Raw genomic sequence first — 20,174 nt, 5'->3', positions numbered from 1 at the left:
CCAGAACTACACGGGAGGATCTTGTCAATGATCTCAAGGCAGCTGGGACCATAGTCACCAAGAAAACAATTGGTAACACACTACGCTGTGAAGGACTGAAATCCTGCAGCGCCCGCAATATCCCCCTGCTCAAGAAAGCACATATACAGGGCCGTCTGAAGTTTGCCAATGAACATCTGAATGATTCAGAGGAGAACTGGGTGAAAGTGTTGTGGTCAGATGAGACCAAAATGGAGCTCTTTGGCATCAACTCAACTCGCCGTGTTTGGAGGAGGAGGAATGCTGCCTATGACCCCAAGAACAACATCCCCACCGTCAAACATGGTGGTTGAAACATTATGCTATGGGTGTGTTTTTCTGCTAAGGGGACAGGACAACTTTACCGCATAAAAGGTACGATGGACGGGGCCATGTACCGTCAAATCTTGGGTGAGAACCTCCTTCCCTAAGCCAGGGCATTGAAAATGGGTCATGGATGGGTATTCCAGCATGACAGTGACCCAAAACACACGGCCAAGGCAACAGAGGAGTGGCTCAAGAAGAAGCACATTAAGGTCCTGGAGTGGCCTAGCCAGTCTCCAGACCTTAATCCCATAGAAAATCTGTGGAGGGAGCTGAAGGTTCGAGTTGCCAAACATCAGCCTCGAAACCTTAATGACTTGGAGAAGATCTGCAAAGAGGAGTGGAACAAAATCCCTCCTGAGATGTGTGCAAACCTGGTGGCCAACTACAAGAAACGTCTGACCTCTGTGATTGCCAACAAGGGTTTTGCCACCAAGTACTAAGTCATGTTTTGCAGAGGGGTCAAATACTTATTTCCCTCATTAAAATGCAAATCAATTTATAACATTTTTTATATGCGTTTTTCTGGATTTTGTTGTTGTTATTCTGTCTCTCACTGTTCAAATAAACCTACCATTAAAATTATAGACTGATCATGTCTTTGTCAGTGGGCAAACGTACAAAATCAGCAGGGGATCAAATACTTTTTCCCTCACTGTATGTTTTTCCAGCAGCAGATTATGATCAATAATGTCAAAAGCTGCACTGAAGTCTAACAAAACAGCTCCCACAAGCTTCTTATCAATTTATTTTAGCCAATCATCAGTCATTTGTGTAAGTGCTGTGCTTGTTGAATGTCCTTCCCTATAAGCGTGCTGAATGTCTGTTTTCAATTTGTTTACTGTAAAATAGCATTGTATCTGGTCAAACACCATTCTTTCCAATAGTTTACTAAGGGTTGGTAACAGGCTGATTGGTCGGCTGTTTGAGCCAGTAAAGGGGGCTTTACTATTCTTAGGTAGCGGAATTACTTTTGCTTCCCTCCAGGCCTGAGGACACACACTTTCTAGTAGGCTTAAATTGAAGATATGTCAAATAGGAGTGGCAATATTAGTGTTCAGATGTAAAGTAGGCTAAACCAGCTAGTTATGGTACATACAGACTACTAATGGAGTTATGGTACATACAGACTACTAATGGAGTTATGGTACATACAGATTACTAATGGAGTTATGGTACATACAGATTACTAATGGAGTTATGGTACATACAGACTACTAATGGAGTTATGGTACATCCAGACTACTAATGGAGTTATGGTACATACAGACTACTGATGGAGTTATGGTACATACAGACTACTAATGGAGTTATGGTACATACAGACTACTAATGGAGTTATGGTACATCCAGACTACTAATGGAGTTATGGTACATACAGACTACTAATGGAGTTATGGTACATCCAGACTACTAATGGAGTTATGGTACATACAGACTACTAATGGAGTTATGGTACATACAGACTACTAATGGAGTTGTGGTACATACAGACTACTAATGGAGTTATGGTACATACAGATTACTAATGGAGTTATGGTACATACAGACTACTAATGGAGTTATGGTACATACAGACTACTAATGGTGTTATGGTACATACAGACTACTAATGGAGTTATGGTACATACAGACTACTAATGGAGTTATGGTACATACAGATTACTAATGGAGTTATGGTACATACAGACTACTAATGGGGTTGTGGTACATACAGACTACTAATGGAGTTGTGGTACATACAGACTACTAATGGAGTTATGGTACATACAGACTACTAATGGAGTTATGGTACATACAGACTACTAATGGAGTTATGGTACATACAGACTACTAATGGAGTTATGGTACATACAGACTACTAATGGAGTTATGGTACATACAGACTACTAATGGAGTTGTGGTACATACAGACTACTAATGGAGTTGTGGTACATACAGACTACTAATGGAGTTGTGGTACATACAGACTACTAATGGAGTTGTGGTACATACAGACTACTAATGGAGTTGTGGTACATACAGACTACTAATGGAGTTGTGGTACATACAGACTACTAATGGAGTTATGGTACATACAGACTACTAATGGAGTTATGGTACATACAGACTACTAATGGAGTTATGGTACATACAGACTACTAATGGAGTTATGGTACATACAGACTACTAATGGAGTTATGGTACATACAGACTACTAATGGAGTTATGGTACATACAGACTGCTAATGGAGTTATGGTACATACAGACTGCTAATGGAGTTATGGTACATACAGACTACTAATGGAGTTATGGTACATACAGACTACTAATGGAGTTATGGTACATACAGACTACTAATGGAGTTATGGTACATACAGACTACTAATGTAGTTATGGTACATACAGACTACTAATGGAGTTATGGTACATACAGACTACTAATGGAGTTATGGTACATACAGACTACTAATGGAGTTATGGTACATACAGACTACTAATGGAGTTATGGTACATACAGATTACTAATGGAGTTATGGTACATACAGACTACTAATGGAGTTATGGTACATACAGACTACTAATGGAGCACAACCATTTACAGACATACAGACTATTTATACAGACATACCAACCATTTCAGCTCATGAGACTGAAAACAAACAGCGTAATAGTGAAGTGGTGAACTGCCTCCCTGTTTCTCTCTCCTCTCTGTTAGCACCCACCCTGTTAGCACCCACCCACCCTGTTAGCACCCACCCACCCTGTTAGCACCCACCCTGTTAGCACCCACCCACCCTGTTAGCACCCACCCACCCACCCTGTTAGCACCCTCCCACCCTGTTAGCACCCACCCACCCACCCTGTTAGCACCCTCCCACCCTGTTAGCACCCACCCACCCTGTTAGCACCCACCCACCCACCCTGTTAGCACCCACCCACCCTGTTAGCACCCACCCTGTTAGCACCCACCCACCTTGTTAGCACCCACCCACCTTGTTAGCACCCACCCACCCTGTTAGCACCCACCCACCCACCCACCCTGTTAGCACCCACCCACCCTGTTAGCACCCACCCACCCTGTGACACCAGGCAGCCATTGTGTCAGAGCGCTCTCATGGGCTTATTGAGCCAATCAGATGCTGAGGATGATGTTCAACTTGCTGTGGTTGGCCACTCAGGGCCACAATTTTACTGTGAGGAGTTAAACCATACTGACGAAGAAGACGAAGAAGACATCTCAGTACGCTGTGAGGAGTTAAACCATACTGACGAAGAAGACATCTCAGTACGCTGCCAAAGTCACAACAATGGAACTCCAGGAATTTCATAAATAGCTGTCAAGGATCTCCTATTGGTTCCTTGTTACAGCTTTTCATCATTGCATCAAAGGTAATAGCTCCATGTTATGAAGAGATGTTATGAAGACATGGAACTTTACTTTTTGACCACTGGGAAAATCTCCAAATTCCAGCCTGGTCCTCTTGGCAGGAGAAAACAGAGCAGAGACACCGCCCGTCCATTCCAGATCTTTCCACCCTGTGTATAGTCCACAGACCAGAGACACCGCCCGTCCATTCCAGATCTTTCCACCCTGTGTATAGTCCACAGACCAGAGACACCGCCCGTCCATTCCAGATCTTTCCACCCTGTGTATAGTCCACAGACCAGAGACACCGCCCGTCCATTCCAGATCTTTCCACCCTGTGTATAGTCCACAGACCAGAGACACCGCCCGTCCATTCCAGATCTTTCCACCCTGTGTATAGTCCACAGACCAGAGACACCGCCCGTCCATTCCAGATCTTTCCACCCTGTGTATAGTCCACAGACCAGAGACACCGCCCGTCCATTCCAGATCTTTCCACCCTGTGTATAGTCCACAGAGCAGAGACACCGCCTGTCCATTCCAGATCTTTCCACCCTGTGTATAGTCCACAGACCAGAGACACCGCCCGTCCATTCCAGATCTTTCCACCCTGTGTATAGTCCACAGAGCAGAGACACCGCCTGTCCATTCCAGATCTTTCCACCCTGTGTATAGTCCACAGACCAGAGACACCGCCCGTCCATTCCAGATCTTTCCACCCTGTGTATAGTCCACAGACCAGAGACACCGCCCGTCCATTCCAGATCTTTCCACCCTGTGTATAGTCCACAGACCAGAGACACCGCCTGTCCATTCCAGATCTTTCCACCCTGTGTATAGTCCACAGACCAGAGACACCGCCCGTCCATTCCAGATCTTTCCACCCTGTGTATAGTCCACAGACCAGAGACACCGCCCGTCCATTCCAGATCTTTCCACCCTGTGTATAGTCCACAGACCAGAGACACCGCCCGTCCATTCCAGATCTTTCCACCCTGTGTATAGTCCACAGACCAGAGACACCGCCCGTCCATTCCAGATCTTTCCACCCTGTGTATAGTCCACAGACCAGAGACACCGCCCGTCCATTCCAGATCTTTCCACCCTGTGTATAGTCCACAGACCAGAGACACCGCCCGTCCATTCCAGATCTTTCCACCCTGTGTATAGTCCACAGACCAGAGACACCGCCCGTCCATTCCAGATCTTTCCACCCTGTGTATAGTCCACAGAGCAGAGACACCGCCTGTCCATTCCAGATCTTTCCACCCTGTGTATAGTCCACAGACCAGAGACACCGCCCGTCCATTCCAGATCTTTCCACCCTGTGTATAGTCCACAGAGCAGAGACACCGCCTGTCCATTCCAGATCTTTCCACCCTGTGTATAGTCCACAGACCAGAGACACCGCCCGTCCATTCCAGATCTTTCCACCCTGTGTATAGTCCACAGACCAGAGACACCGCCCGTCCATTCCAGATCTTTCCACCCTGTGTATAGTCCACAGACCAGAGACACCGCCTGTCCATTCCAGATCTTTCCACCCTGTGTATAGTCCACAGACCAGAGACACCGCCCGTCCATTCCAGATCTTTCCACCCTGTGTATAGTCCACAGACCAGAGACACCGCCCGTCCATTCCAGATCTTTCCACCCTGTGTATAGTCCACAGACCAGAGACACCGCCCGTCCATTCCAGATCTTTCCACCCTGTGTATAGTCCACAGACCAGAGACACCGCCCGTCCATTCCAGATCTTTCCACCCTGTGTATAGTCCACAGACCAGAGACACCGCCCGTCCATTCCAGATCTTTCCACCCTGTGTATAGTCCACAGACCAGAGACACCGCCCGTCCATTCCAGATCTTTCCACCCTGTGTATAGTCCACAGACCAGAGACACCGCCCCGTCCATTCCAGATCTTTCCACCCTGTGTATAGTCCACAGACCAGAGACACCGCCCGTCCATTCCAGATCTTTCCACCCTGTGTATAGTCCACAGACCAGAGACACCGCCCGTCCATTCCAGATCTTTCCACCCTGTGTATAGTCCACAGACCAGAGACACCGCCCGTCCATTCCAGATCTTTCCACCCTGTGTATAGTCCACAGAGCAGAGACACCGCCTGTCCATTCCAGATCTTTCCACCCTGTGTATAGTCCACAGACCAGAGACACCGCCCGTCCATTCCAGATCTTTCCACCCTGTGTATAGTCCACAGAGCAGAGACACCGCCTGTCCATTCCAGATCTTTCCACCCTGTGTATAGTCCACAGACCAGAGACACCGCCCGTCCATTCCAGATCTTTCCACCCTGTGTATAGTCCACAGACCAGAGACACCGCCCGTCCATTCCAGATCTTTCCACCCTGTGTATAGTCCACAGACCAGAGACACCGCCCGTCCATTCCAGATCTTTCCACCCTGTGTATAGTCCACAGACCAGAGACACCGCCCGTCCATTCCAGATCTTTCCACCCTGTGTATAGTCCACAGACCAGAGACACCGCCCGTCCATTCCAGATCTTTCCACCCTGTGTATAGTCCACAGACCAGAGACACCGCCCGTCCATTCCAGATCTTTCCACCCTGTGTATAGTCCACAGACCAGAGACACCGCCCGTCCATTCCAGATCTTTCCACCCTGTGTATAGTCCACAGACCAGAGACACCGCCCGTCCATTCCAGATCTTTCCACCCTGTGTATAGTCCACAGACCAGAGACACCGCCCGTCCATTCCAGATCTTTCCACCCTGTGTATAGTCCACAGACCAGAGACACCGCCCGTCCATTCCAGATCTTTCCACCCTGTGTATAGTCCACAGACCAGAGACACCGCCCGTCCATTCCAGATCTTTCCACCCTGTGTATAGTCCACAGAGCAGAGACACCGCCCGTCCATTCCAGATCTTTCCACCCTGTGTATAGTCCACAGAGCAGAGACACCGCCCGTCCATTCCAGATCTTTCCACCCTGTGTATAGTCCACAGACCAGAGACACCGCCCGTCCATTCCAGATCTTTCCACCCTGTGTATAGTCCACAGACCAGAGACACCGCCCGTCCATTCCAGATCTTTCCACCCTGTGTATAGTCCACAGACCAGAGACACCGCCTGTCCATTCCAGATCTTTCCACCCTGTGTATAGTCCACAGAGCAGAGACACCGCCCGTCCATTCCAGATCTTTCCACCCTGTGTATAGTCCACAGAGCAGAGACACCGCCCGTCCATTCCAGATCTTTCCACCCTGTGTATAGTCCACAGAGCAGAGACACCGCCCGTCCATTCCAGATCTTTCCACCCTGTGTATAGTCCACAGAGCAGAGACACCGCCCGTCCATTCCAGATCTTTCCACCCTGTGTATAGTCCACAGACCAGAGACACCGCCCGTCCATTCCAGATCTTTCCACCCTGTGTATAGTCCACAGACCAGAGACACCGCCCGTCCATTCCAGATCTTTCCACCCTGTGTATAGTCCACAGAGCAGAGACACCGCCCGTCCATTCCAGATCTTTCCACCCTGTGTATAGTCCACAGACCAGAGACACCGCCCGTCCATTCCAGATCTTTCCACCCTGTGTATAGTCCACAGACCAGAGACACCGCCCGTCCATTCCAGATCTTTCCACCCTGTGTATAGTCCACAGACCAGAGACACCGCCTGTCCATTCCAGATCTTTCCACCCTGTGTATAGTCCACAGACCAGAGACACCGCCCGTCCATTCCAGATCTTTCCACCCTGTGTATAGTCCACAGACCAGAGACACCGCCCGTCCATTCCAGATCTTTCCACCCTGTGTATAGTCCACAGAGCAGAGACACCGCCTGTCCATTCCAGATCTTTCCACCCTGTGTATAGTCCACAGACCAGAGACACCGCCCGTCCATTCCAGATCTTTCCACCCTGTGTATAGTCCACCGACCAGAGACACCGCCCGTCCATTCCAGATCTTTCCACCCTGTGTATAGTCCACAGACCAGAGACACCGCCTGTCCATTCCAGATCTTTCCACCCTGTGTATAGTCCACAGACCAGAGACACCGCCCGTCCATTCCAGATCTTTCCACCCTGTGTATAGTCCACAGACCAGAGACACCGCCCATCCATTCCAGATCTTTCCACCCTGTGTATAGTCCACAGACCAGAGACACCGCCCGTCCATTCCAGATCTTTCCACCCTGTGTATAGTCCACAGACCAGAGACACCGCCCGTCCATTCCAGATCTTTCCACCCTGTGTATAGTCCACAGACCAGAGACACCGCCCGTCCATTCCAGATCTTTCCACCCTGTGTATAGTCCACAGACCAGAGACACCGCCCGTCCATTCCAGATCTTTCCACCCTGTGTATAGTCCACAGACCAGAGACACCGCCCGTCCATTCCAGATCTTTCCACCCTGTGTATAGTCCACAGACCAGAGACACCGCCCGTCCATTCCAGATCTTTCCACCCTGTGTATAGTCCACAGAGCAGAGACACCGCCCGTCCATTCCAGATCTTTCCACCCTGTGTATAGTCCACAGAGCAGAGACACCGCCCGTCCATTCCAGATCTTTCCACCCTGTGTATAGTCCACAGACCAGAGACACCGCCCGTCCATTCCAGATCTTTCCACCCTGTGTATAGTCCACAGACCAGAGACACCGCCCGTCCATTCCAGATCTTTCCACCCTGTGTATAGTCCACAGAGCAGAGACACCGCCCGTCCATTCCAGATCTTTCCACCCTGTGTATAGTCCACAGAGCAGAGACACCGCCCGTCCATTCCAGATCTTTCCACCCTGTGTATAGTCCACAGACCAGAGACACCGCCCGTCCATTCCAGATCTTTCCACCCTGTGTATAGTCCACAGACCAGAGACACCGCCCGTCCATTCCAGATCTTTCCACCCTGTGTATAGTCCACAGACCAGAGACACCGCCCGTCCATTCCAGATCTTTCCACCCTGTGTATAGTCCACAGACCAGAGACACCGCCCGTCCATTCCAGATCTTTCCACCCTGTGTATAGTCCACAGACCAGAGACACCGCCCGTCCATTCCAGATCTTTCCACCCTGTGTATAGTCCACAGACCAGAGACACCGCCCGTCCATTCCAGATCTTTCCACCCTGTGTATAGTCCACAGACCAGAGACACCGCCCGTCCATTCCAGATCTTTCCACCCTGTGTATAGTCCACAGACCAGAGACACCGCCCGTCCATTCCAGATCTTTCCACCCTGTGTATAGTCCACAGACCAGAGACACCGCCCGTCCATTCCAGATCTTTCCACCCTGTGTATAGTCCACAGACCAGAGACACCGCCCGTCCATTCCAGATCTTTCCACCCTGTGTATAGTCCACAGAGCAGAGACACCGCCCGTCCATTCCAGATCTTTCCACCCTGTGTATAGTCCACAGACCAGAGACACCGCCCGTCCATTCCAGATCTTTCCACCCTGTGTATAGTCCACAGAGCAGAGACACCGCCCGTCCATTCCAGATCTTTCCACCCTGTGTATAGTCCACAGACCAGAGACACCGCCCGTCCATTCCAGATCTTTCCACCCTGTGTATAGTCCACAGACCAGAGACACCGCCCGTCCATTCCAGATCTTTCCACCCTGTGTATAGTCCACAGACCAGAGACACCGCCCGTCCATTCCAGATCTTTCCACCCTGTGTATAGTCCACAGACCAGAGACACCGCCCGTCCATTCCAGATCTTTCCACCCTGTGTATAGTCCACAGAGCAGAGACACCGCCCGTCCATTCCAGATCTTTCCACCCTGTGTATAGTCCACAGACCAGAGACACCGCCCGTCCATTCCAGATCTTTCCACCCTGTGTATAGTCCACAGACCAGAGACACCGCCCGTCCATTCCAGATCTTTCCACCCTGTGTATAGTCCACAGACCAGAGACACCGCCCGTCCATTCCAGATCTTTCCACCCTGTGTATAGTCCACAGACCAGAGACACCGCCCGTCCATTCCAGATCTTTCCACCCTGTGTATAGTCCACAGACCAGAGACACCGCCCGTCCATTCCAGATCTTTCCACCCTGTGTATAGTCCACAGAGCAGAGACACCGCCCGTCCATTCCAGATCTTTCCACCCTGTGTATAGTCCAAACACTAACATAATCCATAAATAGAGACCAGCCAGGTAGTGTTCCAAATGGGACATCACTTGTCTTTCCACCTAAACATGCAAACACCATCAGATAGAACTCATAGCAAGCAGTGCACCGGAATGACATTCACTCTCATGGGATGGGTGGCCAAAAATAACTAACTGAAAGCCACCCCCAATAAGCCAGGAATATGACTGCATTGAGGCATACGGTATGTGTGCTTCTATGGCTATATTCACCATGCCACTGCCTATTTTAATTGTTCAGTGCCTTTATCACAGTCAACATGTCTATACTGACTGGACAAAACATTAAGAACACCTGCTTTTCCATAACTGATTGACCAGGTGAATCCAGGTGAAAGCTATGATCCCTTGTCAACGTAACTTGTTAAATCCACTTCAATCAGTGTAGATGAAGGGGAGGAGACAGGTTAAAGAAGGAGTTTTAAGCCTTGAGACAATTGAGACATGGATTGTGTATGTGTGCCATTCAGAAAGTGAATGGGCAAGACAAAATATGTAAGTGCCTTTGAACGGGGTATGGTAGTACTATGGATACAGACACACAGCTGTCTGCCTCAGTTACAGAGAACTGCTGTAATAACCAGAAGAGAGAAAACATTTGTGGGAGAAGGACGGTTTCCAAATGACTCCTTGTTGAAATGTTTAGCTGCATCCAAAGGTGGTGCCCTGTATAAAGAAGGTCTGATATGATCAACAGTGTTCATTTACTCCGTGTGTTATGGATCCAAGTCACTGACAATTCCTATCGGCACAGTATAATAAGGCTTTGTGGCCGTCCGCCTCACACTGTATCATGCTGGGGGGGGGGCAACGATCATACTCACACCACCACTATAGTGCAGGACCTTGGTACGATGTACAGAACTGTCCCATTTCATCCTCTAGTACAGAACTGTCCCATTTCATCCTCTAGTACAGAACTGTCCCATTTCATCCTCTAGTACAGAACTGTCCCATTTCATCCTTTAGTACAGAACTGTCCCATTTCATCCTCTAGTACAGACCTGTCCCATTTCATCCTCTAGTACAGACCTGTCCCATTTCATCCTCTAGTACAGAACTGTCCCATTTCATCCTCTAGTACAGACCTGTCCCATTTCATCCTCTAGTACAGAACTGTCCCATTTCATCCTCTAGTACAGACCTGTCCCATTTCATCCTCTAGTACAGAACTGTCCCATTTCATCCTCTAGTACAGACCTGTCCCATTTCATCCTCTAGTACAGAACTGTCCCATTTCATCCTCTAGTACAGACCTGTCCCATTTCATCCTCTAGTACAGACCTGTCCCATTTCATCCTCTAGTACAGAACTGTCCCATTTCATCCTCTAGTACAGAACTGTCCCATTTCATCCTCTAGTACAGAACTGTCCCAAGTGATCTTGGTATGGCTGGGAAAGCCTACAGGAAATACAATATAAGCTACATGCAAATACACAAACCTGTTCAGGAAATATACTTGTATATTTAACATGGTCACCTAATGTTAAATGTAGCATTATAACCACCCAGGTTAAGGTCCAACATGTTAAATGTAGCATTATAACCACCCAGGTTAAGGTCCAACATGTTAAATGTAGCATTATAACCACCCAGGTTAAGGTCCAACATGTTAAATGTAGCATTATAACCACCCAGGTTAAGGTCCAACATGTTAAATGTAGCATTATAACCACCCAGGTTAAGGTCCAACATGTTAAATGTAGCATTATAATTTAGGTCCAACATGTTAAATGTAGCATTATAACCACCCAGGTTAAGGTCCAACATGTTAAATGTAGCATTATAAACAGCAGGGCCTAAAATTAACACCAGCCACCTGCGAAATGCGGGTTGATTTTGGCATTGGCGAGTAAGATATATATTGGTCGCGGGTTGTGGGTTTTTGGGCTACTTCTAAATTGCACTGCGGCCGCCATGGCATTTCTCTTTAAAAATATATATTTGACTGTGACCTGCTGCTGCTGACTATCAGGCAGTGAGGAGGATGTTACTGAGTGAGTGGAGAGGGGGAGGACTGGGGGTGTGGTGCGTTGAGAGCACCGGTTGAGAGAGCGCTGCAACAGAGTCTCGGAGACGTCGTGACAACTTTTTTACCAGTTGTAGGTAGGCTATTTAGATTGTCATTATGGAGACACCCTATTTCCATAAAACATATTAACGCATTATAACTGATATAACGGCGACAAAGCATTGGCAAACGACTATAGGCTCACTAGAGCTCTTTAGATAAATTCGCTCTGAGGTGGAAATTCGCTCAGAGGTGGTTTAAAGTAAACTTCATTCTAATGTCGACTTTTCTTATGGATAACCATATCAAGCGAAGGGTATTACTCATGCTCAGTGCTAGGATCTGCAGCGCTGCGTGAGTGGAAATTTGAAATGGAAGTTATGGGACTCCCTCGTGTGCTTGTGTTATGGGAAAAAGTCCACAATGAAACTGACATTAAATGTGGAGAATGATAGGCTGCATTTGCATCTGTTGGCCATCAAGCAGGCTATTTTGTAGGCTGACTTGCCTAGTTAAATAAAGGTTAAATTAAAATACAATTATATGGCTGTAGCCTACCATTTGGTAAAATAAATATATTGAAATGCTGATATCACTGGAGCCATTGAATATCAATTTGTGCCACTTGTGTAGCCTACCCTGGCAAACCAATGTAATAAATAGCCTGTAACTCAGTTTGTTGTCATAACCTTGTGTTATTATGCAATTATTAATGGCCATGTTTAGTTACTTAAATTGGAAGTTATCAATTGTGATCATGGTCACAGCTCTATCGCAAATGTATAATTCTCCACACTTAATGTCAGTTTCATTGTGGACTTTTCCCTGAAATGAGATGTAGGCCTATCAGGGGCTATATATGATACCTGCATCTAGCTCAGTAAACCATGGCAAAGTTGAATTGCAATTATAAACCCAGATTTTAGTCACTAGCCTATGCCTAATGAAATAACAAGTTCATCTCGCAAATAGCTCATTTATAACGGTTTGTAGTCTTAACATCTGGAACATAATAAAGGCACAATTGCCAGAAAATAGCCCAACATTCGTTTTTTGAAGTTCGTCCAAGTTTTTCTTGCACAGAGATTGAGATCCTCTGTCCAACTTTCATCACTCAAACTCTGTCAGATTTATCTACAGTGGGGAGAACAAGTATTTGATACACTGCCGATTTTGCAGGTTTTCCTACTTACAAAGCATGTAGAGGTCTGTAATTTTTATCATAGGTACACTTCAACTGTGAGAGACGGAATCTAAAACAAAAATCCAGAAAATCACATTGTATGATTTTTAAGTAATTAATTTGCATTTTATTGCATGACATAAGTATTTGATACATCAGAAAAGCAGAACTTAATATTTGGTACAGAAACCTTTGTTTGCAATTACAGAGATCATACGTTTCCTGAAGGTCTTGACCAGGTTTGCACACACTGCAGCAGGGATTTTGGCCCACTCCTCCATACAGACCTTCTCCAGATCCTTCAGGTTTCGGGGCTGTCGCTGGGCAATATGGACTTTCAGCTCCCTCCAAAGATTTTCTATTGGGTTCAGGTCTGGAGACTGGCTAGGCCACTCCAGGACCTTGAGATGCTTCTTACGGAGCCACTCCTTAGTTGCCCTGGCAGTGTGTTTCGGGTCGTTGTCATGTTGGAAGACCCAGCCACGACCCATCTTCAATGTTCTTACTGAGGGAAGGAGGTTGTTGGCCAAGATCTCGCGATACATGGTCCAATCCATCCTCCCCTCAATACGGTGCAGTCGTCCTGTCCCCATTGCAGAAAAGCATCCCCAAAGAATGATGTTTCCACCTCCATGCTTCACGGTTGCGATGGTGTTCTTGTGGTTGTACTCATCCTTCTTCTTCCTCCAAACAAAGCGAGTGGAGTTTAGACCAAAAAGCTCTATTTTTGTCTCATCAGACCACATGACCTTCTCCCATTCCTCCTCTGAATCATCCACATGGTCATTTGCAAACTTCAGACGGGCCTGGACATGCGCTGGCTTGAGCAGGGGGACCTTGCGTGCGCTGCAGGATTTTAATCCATGACGGCGTAGTGTGTTACTAATGGTTTTCTTTGAGACTGTGGTCCCAGCTCTCTTCAGGTCATTGACCAGGTCCTGCCGTGTAGTTCTGGGCTGATCCCTCACCTTCCTCATGATCATTGATGCCCCACGAGGTGAGATCTTGCATGGAGCTCCAGACCGAGGGTGATTGACCGTCATCTTGAACTTCTTCCATTTTCTAATAATTGCGCCAACAGTTGTTGCCTTCTCACCAAGCTGCTTGCCTATTGTCCTGTACCCATCCCAGCCTTGTGCAGGTCTACAATTTTATCCCTGATGTCCTTACACAGCTCTCTGGTCTTGGCCATTGTGGAGAGGTTGGAGTCTGTTTGATTGAGTGTGTGGACAGGTGTCTTTTATACAGGTAACGAGTTCAAACAGGTGCAGTTAATACAGGTAATGAGTGGAAAACAGGAGGATTTCTTAAAGAAAAACTAACAGGTCTGTGAGAGCCAGAATTCTTACTGGTTGGTAGGTGATCAAATACTTATGTCATGCAATAAAATGCTAATTAATTACTTAAAAATCATACAATGTGATTTTCTGGATTTTTGTTTTAGATTCCGTCTCTCACAGAAGTGTACCTATGATAAAAATGACAGACCTCTACATGCTTTAAGTAGGAAAACCTGCAAAATCGGCAGTGTATAAAATACTTGTTCTCCCCACTGTATAGCTATGCACAAACACAAACAGGATTTATTTACAATTATAAACTGGGTGGTTTGAACCCTGAATGCTGATTGGCTGACAGCCATGGTATATCAGACGTGTACCATGGGAATGACAAAAACATACTTTTTACTGATATAATTACTTGGTAACCAGTTTATAACAGCAATAAGGCCCCTCAGGGCTATGTCTTAAGAACAGCCCTTAGCCGTGGTATATTGGCCATCTCCCACACCTCCTCGGGCCTTATTGCTTACTCATAGCAGTCAAAACAAGTTAAATCGACATCCATTGATGGAAAATGATCTGGAGAGTTTAATAAGGGCGATTTATCTTTTCTCTTGTGACATATTCTTAAACTCACAATAATTATCATTTTAATGGAAAACCGAATTTAGCTTCTTAGCTTACATCTTATTTTTTTAAATTTACCTAGACCTGGCAACCCTGGCTGCAACGCTGTCAGGCTGGGGGCTGTGCTCATGTGAAGAGCTGAGTGAAAGATTCATTTTTAAAGGGCTGTGCACAGGCATAAAAGTTGATCTAATTTACTTTAAACGTTCTTGGCTATTTACATTGTTTTGTTCACAGGCTAGTTTGTTTTTCTATGTTTGAGTTTCAACTGCCAGTTAAGAGAAAACAACGCTTGTACTAATCGGACTCAATCTCACAGGCACAAACATGACTCCAGTGTCGTTACCACGGTAACCTCCCGCCCTTAAAGAGGCAGGTGAAATTTTTTGTCTCCGTGATATTTGGGTTAAAAGACTCAAGTCACAAAAAATGAAATTAAACAATATACCACATTACTTCTTAATAGTAATAAAAAAAATGTTTTAGAAACATTACACAGCATGCTCATCAGTGTTTTTGTGTTTTGTTGGTGTCATTTTAGTGCCCAAAAAATATTTTGGCTGGTAAAAAATCTCAGTGGCTGGTATACGAAAAAGTAAATGATATGCCCTGATAACCACCCAGTTTAAAGTCCAACATGTTAAATGTAGCATTATAACCACCCAGTTTAAAGTCCAACATGTTAAATGTAGCATTATAACCACCCAGTTTAAAGTCCAACATGTTAAATGTAGCATTATAACCACCCAGTTTAAAGTCCAACATGTTAAATGTAGCATTATAACCACCCAGTTTAAAGTCCAACATGTTAAATGTAGCATTATAACCACCCAGTTTAAAGTCCAACATGTTAAATGTAGCATTATAACCACCCTGTTTAAAGTCCAACATGTTAAATGTAGCATTACACTGATGAGCATGCTATGTAATGTTTCTAAAACAAAGTCCAACATGTTAAATGTAGCATTATAACCACCCAGTTTAAAGTCCAACATGTTAAATGTAGCATTATAACCACCCTGTTTAAAGTCCAACATGTTAAATGTAGCATTACACTGATGAGCATGCTATGTAATGTTTCTAAAACAAAGTCCAACATGTTAAATGTAGCATTATAACCACCCAGTTTAAAGTCCAACATGTTAAATGTAGCATTATAACCACCCAGTTTAAAGTCCAACATGTTAAATGTAGCATTATAACCACCCAGTTTAAAGTCCAACATGTTAAATGTAGCATTATAACCACCCAGTTTAAAGTCCAACATGTTAAATGTAGCATTATAACCACCCAGTTTAAAGTCCAACATGTTAAATGTAGCATTATAACCACCCAGTTTAAAGTCCAACATGTTAAATGTAACATTATAACCACCCAGTTTAAGGTCCAACATGTTAAATGTAGCATTATAACCACCCAGGTTAAGGTCCAACATGTTAAATGTAGCATTATAACCACCCACTAAGGTCCAACTTGTTGAGTATGATTGGCAGCTGTTCCATAAAGCTACGGGAGTTGGAAGAGAGACTGTCTAACAGGGGTGGGTATTAAACACTTTACATTCCAGTGTTCTTGGTACTGGGTCATTATTTCTGCGAGTTCACTGTAACATTGGTATTACACGGTACTGTAGGCCTAATCCTAAACCCTGTAAGTAACAGTACTAGGCCTAGTTATTACACTGTACTGTTAGGAATAATGACACATGAATAACTACACTGTTATGTAGAGTGTGAACCGTGGGTGGGTGACAGAAAGCAACAGGTTAAGTCCCACTGTAGTTGCACTTTGGACCAGATCCCTTTTGGAAAGTTAAACTCCTGAAGGGAACCTTGTTTAACTCGCTCAGGATTTACTAGCAACAACATTGAGTCACCATCAGTCGACTCTTGTAGAAATGTCCATTCTGAAAACGCTTAGCTGCCTGCACATGTTTGTCCTGACAACTGCGGTCCTTCAGTGGTTGTATTCGATAAAAGTTTTTATTAAAAGTATGAATTTCAGCACCCCGCGGAAGGACCGCAGTGGTACAGGCCAAACATAGGTACAGGTAAGCGTTTTCAGAATTTATATTTTTACAAGAATCGACTGATGAATACTCATGTTGTTGCTAGCAAATTCAACACCGCCTCAATATAAGAGAAGGGAGCTCAGCATGAATGGATCATGGCACATACTGTCCTGTCTGATATAACGTCATGTCATAGCCTCCATACAAACAATCAACCAGTTTGACTTATTGACACATTGTTTCACTTGCATCAGATGCAACAAAATGTGTTCATTTTCAACAAATGTTCAATAAATGCCAGATGTATGGCTGGTGCAGTCTATAATACCAAAGGGCCACGTTGGAATGAAAGTCCACTTCACCACAGAAAGTGTGTTACGTTACGTATCCATGTCCCAAAAAAAAAAAATAGTATATATATACAGATGAAAGACTTATAAAGTAGCTTTAACAATACTGTGAAAATAACAGCGATGTGCAGAACAGGCAAACCACATCTAATTAACTACTATTCGTGTGAGCATTTTCATTTCTAACATAATCAGTTGCAAACACGTTTTGCTGCAAGAACCCAACAACCCACCAACTGGTTGAATCAACGTTGTTTCCACGTCATTTCAATGAAAGTACGTTGAACCAAAGTGGAATAGACATTAAATTCACTTCTGTGCCCAGTGGGCAACAACAATGGGCTAATTAGGCTCCAAAATACATCTAAAACGAACAATACTATTAAAAGCTACAGTAACGTATATCTGATTATTTAAATAACTCACCGCTTCCCAAGTGCAAGCCAAAAAGCCACAAGTGTTTCGCAAGCAGACGTACTCCTTTTTTTAAACTAGGCTACTTGTTTCAGGTCTTTTCTTGATTTTAAATCCCAAATCTACTGTGTTACCACACTCTTCTTATCACCACATTTCATGATAACAACTAGAAAAGAATAATAACTTTTAGTTGAATTAAAACCACATTTCGTCTGTGAGCACACTTTCCGTGCAGTCTGGTCCGGTCTTATCTCTCTCCTGTGTAGTTGCCCTTCTGCAGCGTGCTGCACATGCGCAGAGGCAGCCCGGGACAACGCTAAGCCTCATGGGATCCGGATGGAGGCAGAGAGGAAAAAGCAAAGCGAGTGCTTTCACTCTCGCCAAAATATGTCCAAGATAATCCCAATGCGTTTCTATGGGTTTATTTTGCACCTAAGCTTTTTCGCCTTTAGGACAACGACTCCATTGTTAGGGCGAAGGCATCTCGTAATTATATACAGATCTCTGGTGGAGGGGTTTGGAGGAGTAGAGGGGGGGAGACAGTGCTGTTTACAGGGGGTACCGGTACCGAGTCAATGTGCAGGGGCATAGGTTAGTGAGGTAATTAGGGGTAAAGTGACTATGCATGAATAATAAACAAATCTAATTGTATTTGTCACATGCACCGAATACAACCATGAAATGCTTACTTACAAGCCCTTAACCAACAATGCAGTTTTAAGAAAATAGAGTTAAGAAAATATTTACTGAATAAACTAAAGTGAGAAAAAAAAGTGAAAAAAAGTAACACAATAAAATAACAATAACAAGGCTATATACAGGGTTACCGGTACCGACTCAATATGTGGGGGGGGGTACAGGTTAGTCGACGTAATATGTAGGGGTAAAGTGACTATGCATAGATAATAAACAGTGAGTAGCAGCAGTGTCAATGCAAATAGTCCAGGTTGCCATTTTATTAATTGTTCAGTAGTCTTATGGCTTGGGGGTAGAAGTTGTTAAGGAGCCTTTTGGATCTAGACTTGGCGCTCTGGTACCGCTTGCCGTGCGGTAGCAGAGAGAACAGTTTATTACTAGGGTGACTGGGAGACCTTCCTCTGACAACTCCTAGTATAGATGTCCTGGATGGCAGGAAGCTTGGCCACAGTGATGTACTGGGCCGTACGCACCACTCTCTGTAGCGCCTTACAGTCAGATGCAGAGCAGTTGCCATACCAGGCGGTGATGCAACTGGTCAGGATGCTCTCGATGGTGCAGCAGTATAACTTTTTGAGGATCTGAGGACCCATGCCAAATCTTTTCAGTCTCCGAGGGGGAATAGGCTTTGTCGTGCCCTCTTCACGACTGTCTTGGTGTGTTTGGACCTTGATAGTTTGTTGGTGATATGGACACCAAGAAACTTGAAGCTCTCAACCTGTTCCACTACAGCCCCGTCGATGAGAATGGGGGCGTGTTCCTTTGTCTTGCTCACGTTGAGGGAGAGGTTGTTGTCCGGGCACCACACTGCCAGGTCTCTGACCTCATCCCTATAGGCTGTTTCGTCGTTGTCGGAGATCAGGCCTACCACTGTTGTGTCGTCAGCAAACTTAATGATGGTGTTGGAGTCGTGCTTGGCCACGCAGTCGTGGGTAAACAGGGAGTACAGGAGGGGACTGAGCACGCACCCCTGAGGGGCCCCCGTGTTGAGGATCAGCGTGGCAGATGTGTTGTTACCTACCCTTACCACCTGGGGGCGGCCCGTCAGGAAGGCCAGGATCTAGTTGCAGAGGGAGGTGTTTAGTCCCAGGGTCCTTAGCTTAGTGATTAGCTTTCATTGAGCTGTAGTCAATGAATAGCATTCTCACGTAGGTGTTTATTTTGTCCAGGTGGGAAAGGGCAGTGTGGAGTGTGATTGAGTTTGCCTCATCTGTGGATCTGTTGGTCTGGTCTAAGGCACTACATCGCAGTGCTAGCTGTGCCACTAGAGATCCTGGTTCGAATCCAGGCTCTGTCGTAGCCGGCCGCGACCGGGAGACCCATGGGGCAGCGCACAATTGGCCCAGGGTAGGGGAGGGAATGGCCGGCAGGGATGTAGCTCAGTTGGTAGAGCATGTCGTTTGCAACGCCAGGGTTGTGCGTTCATTTCCCACGGCGGGCCAGTATGAAAAATAAAAAAATTATGTATGCACTCACTAACTGTAAGTCGCTCTGGATATGATGGTGTTGATGTGAGCCATGACCAGCCTTTCAAAGCACTTCATGGCTACCGACGTGAGTGCTACGGGGCGGTAGTCATTTAGGCAGGTTACCTTCGCTTTCTTGGGCACAGAGACTATGGTTGTCTGTGGTTTTCTGCTTGAAACATGTAAGTATTACAGACTTGGTCAGGGAGAGGTTGAAAATGTCAATGAAGGCACTTGCCAGTTGATCCGCGCATACTCTGAGTACACGTCCCGGTACTCTGTC

The 20,174-nt window shown here is 45.8% G+C and overlaps 1 long non-coding RNA gene across 1 annotated transcript in view; it reads right to left on the bottom strand.

The window, feature by feature from the left end:
* LOC311144220 overlaps positions 1-18,175 on the bottom strand; it is a 91,280-nt gene extending 73,105 nt beyond the window's left edge. The window contains exon 1 of the long non-coding RNA XR_014614490.1: positions 17,739-18,175. This is a non-coding gene — a long non-coding RNA (uncharacterized lncRNA). The remainder of the gene's footprint in view (positions 1-17,738) is intronic.
* Positions 18,176-20,174: the final 1,999 nt, after the last annotated feature.

Source organism: Coregonus lavaretus (genome assembly GCF_964263955.1).
Source record: "Coregonus lavaretus genome assembly, chromosome: 17".
NCBI lineage: Eukaryota > Metazoa > Chordata > Actinopteri > Salmoniformes > Salmonidae > Coregonus > Coregonus lavaretus.
This window is presented reverse-complemented; position numbering and strand designations above follow the sequence as displayed.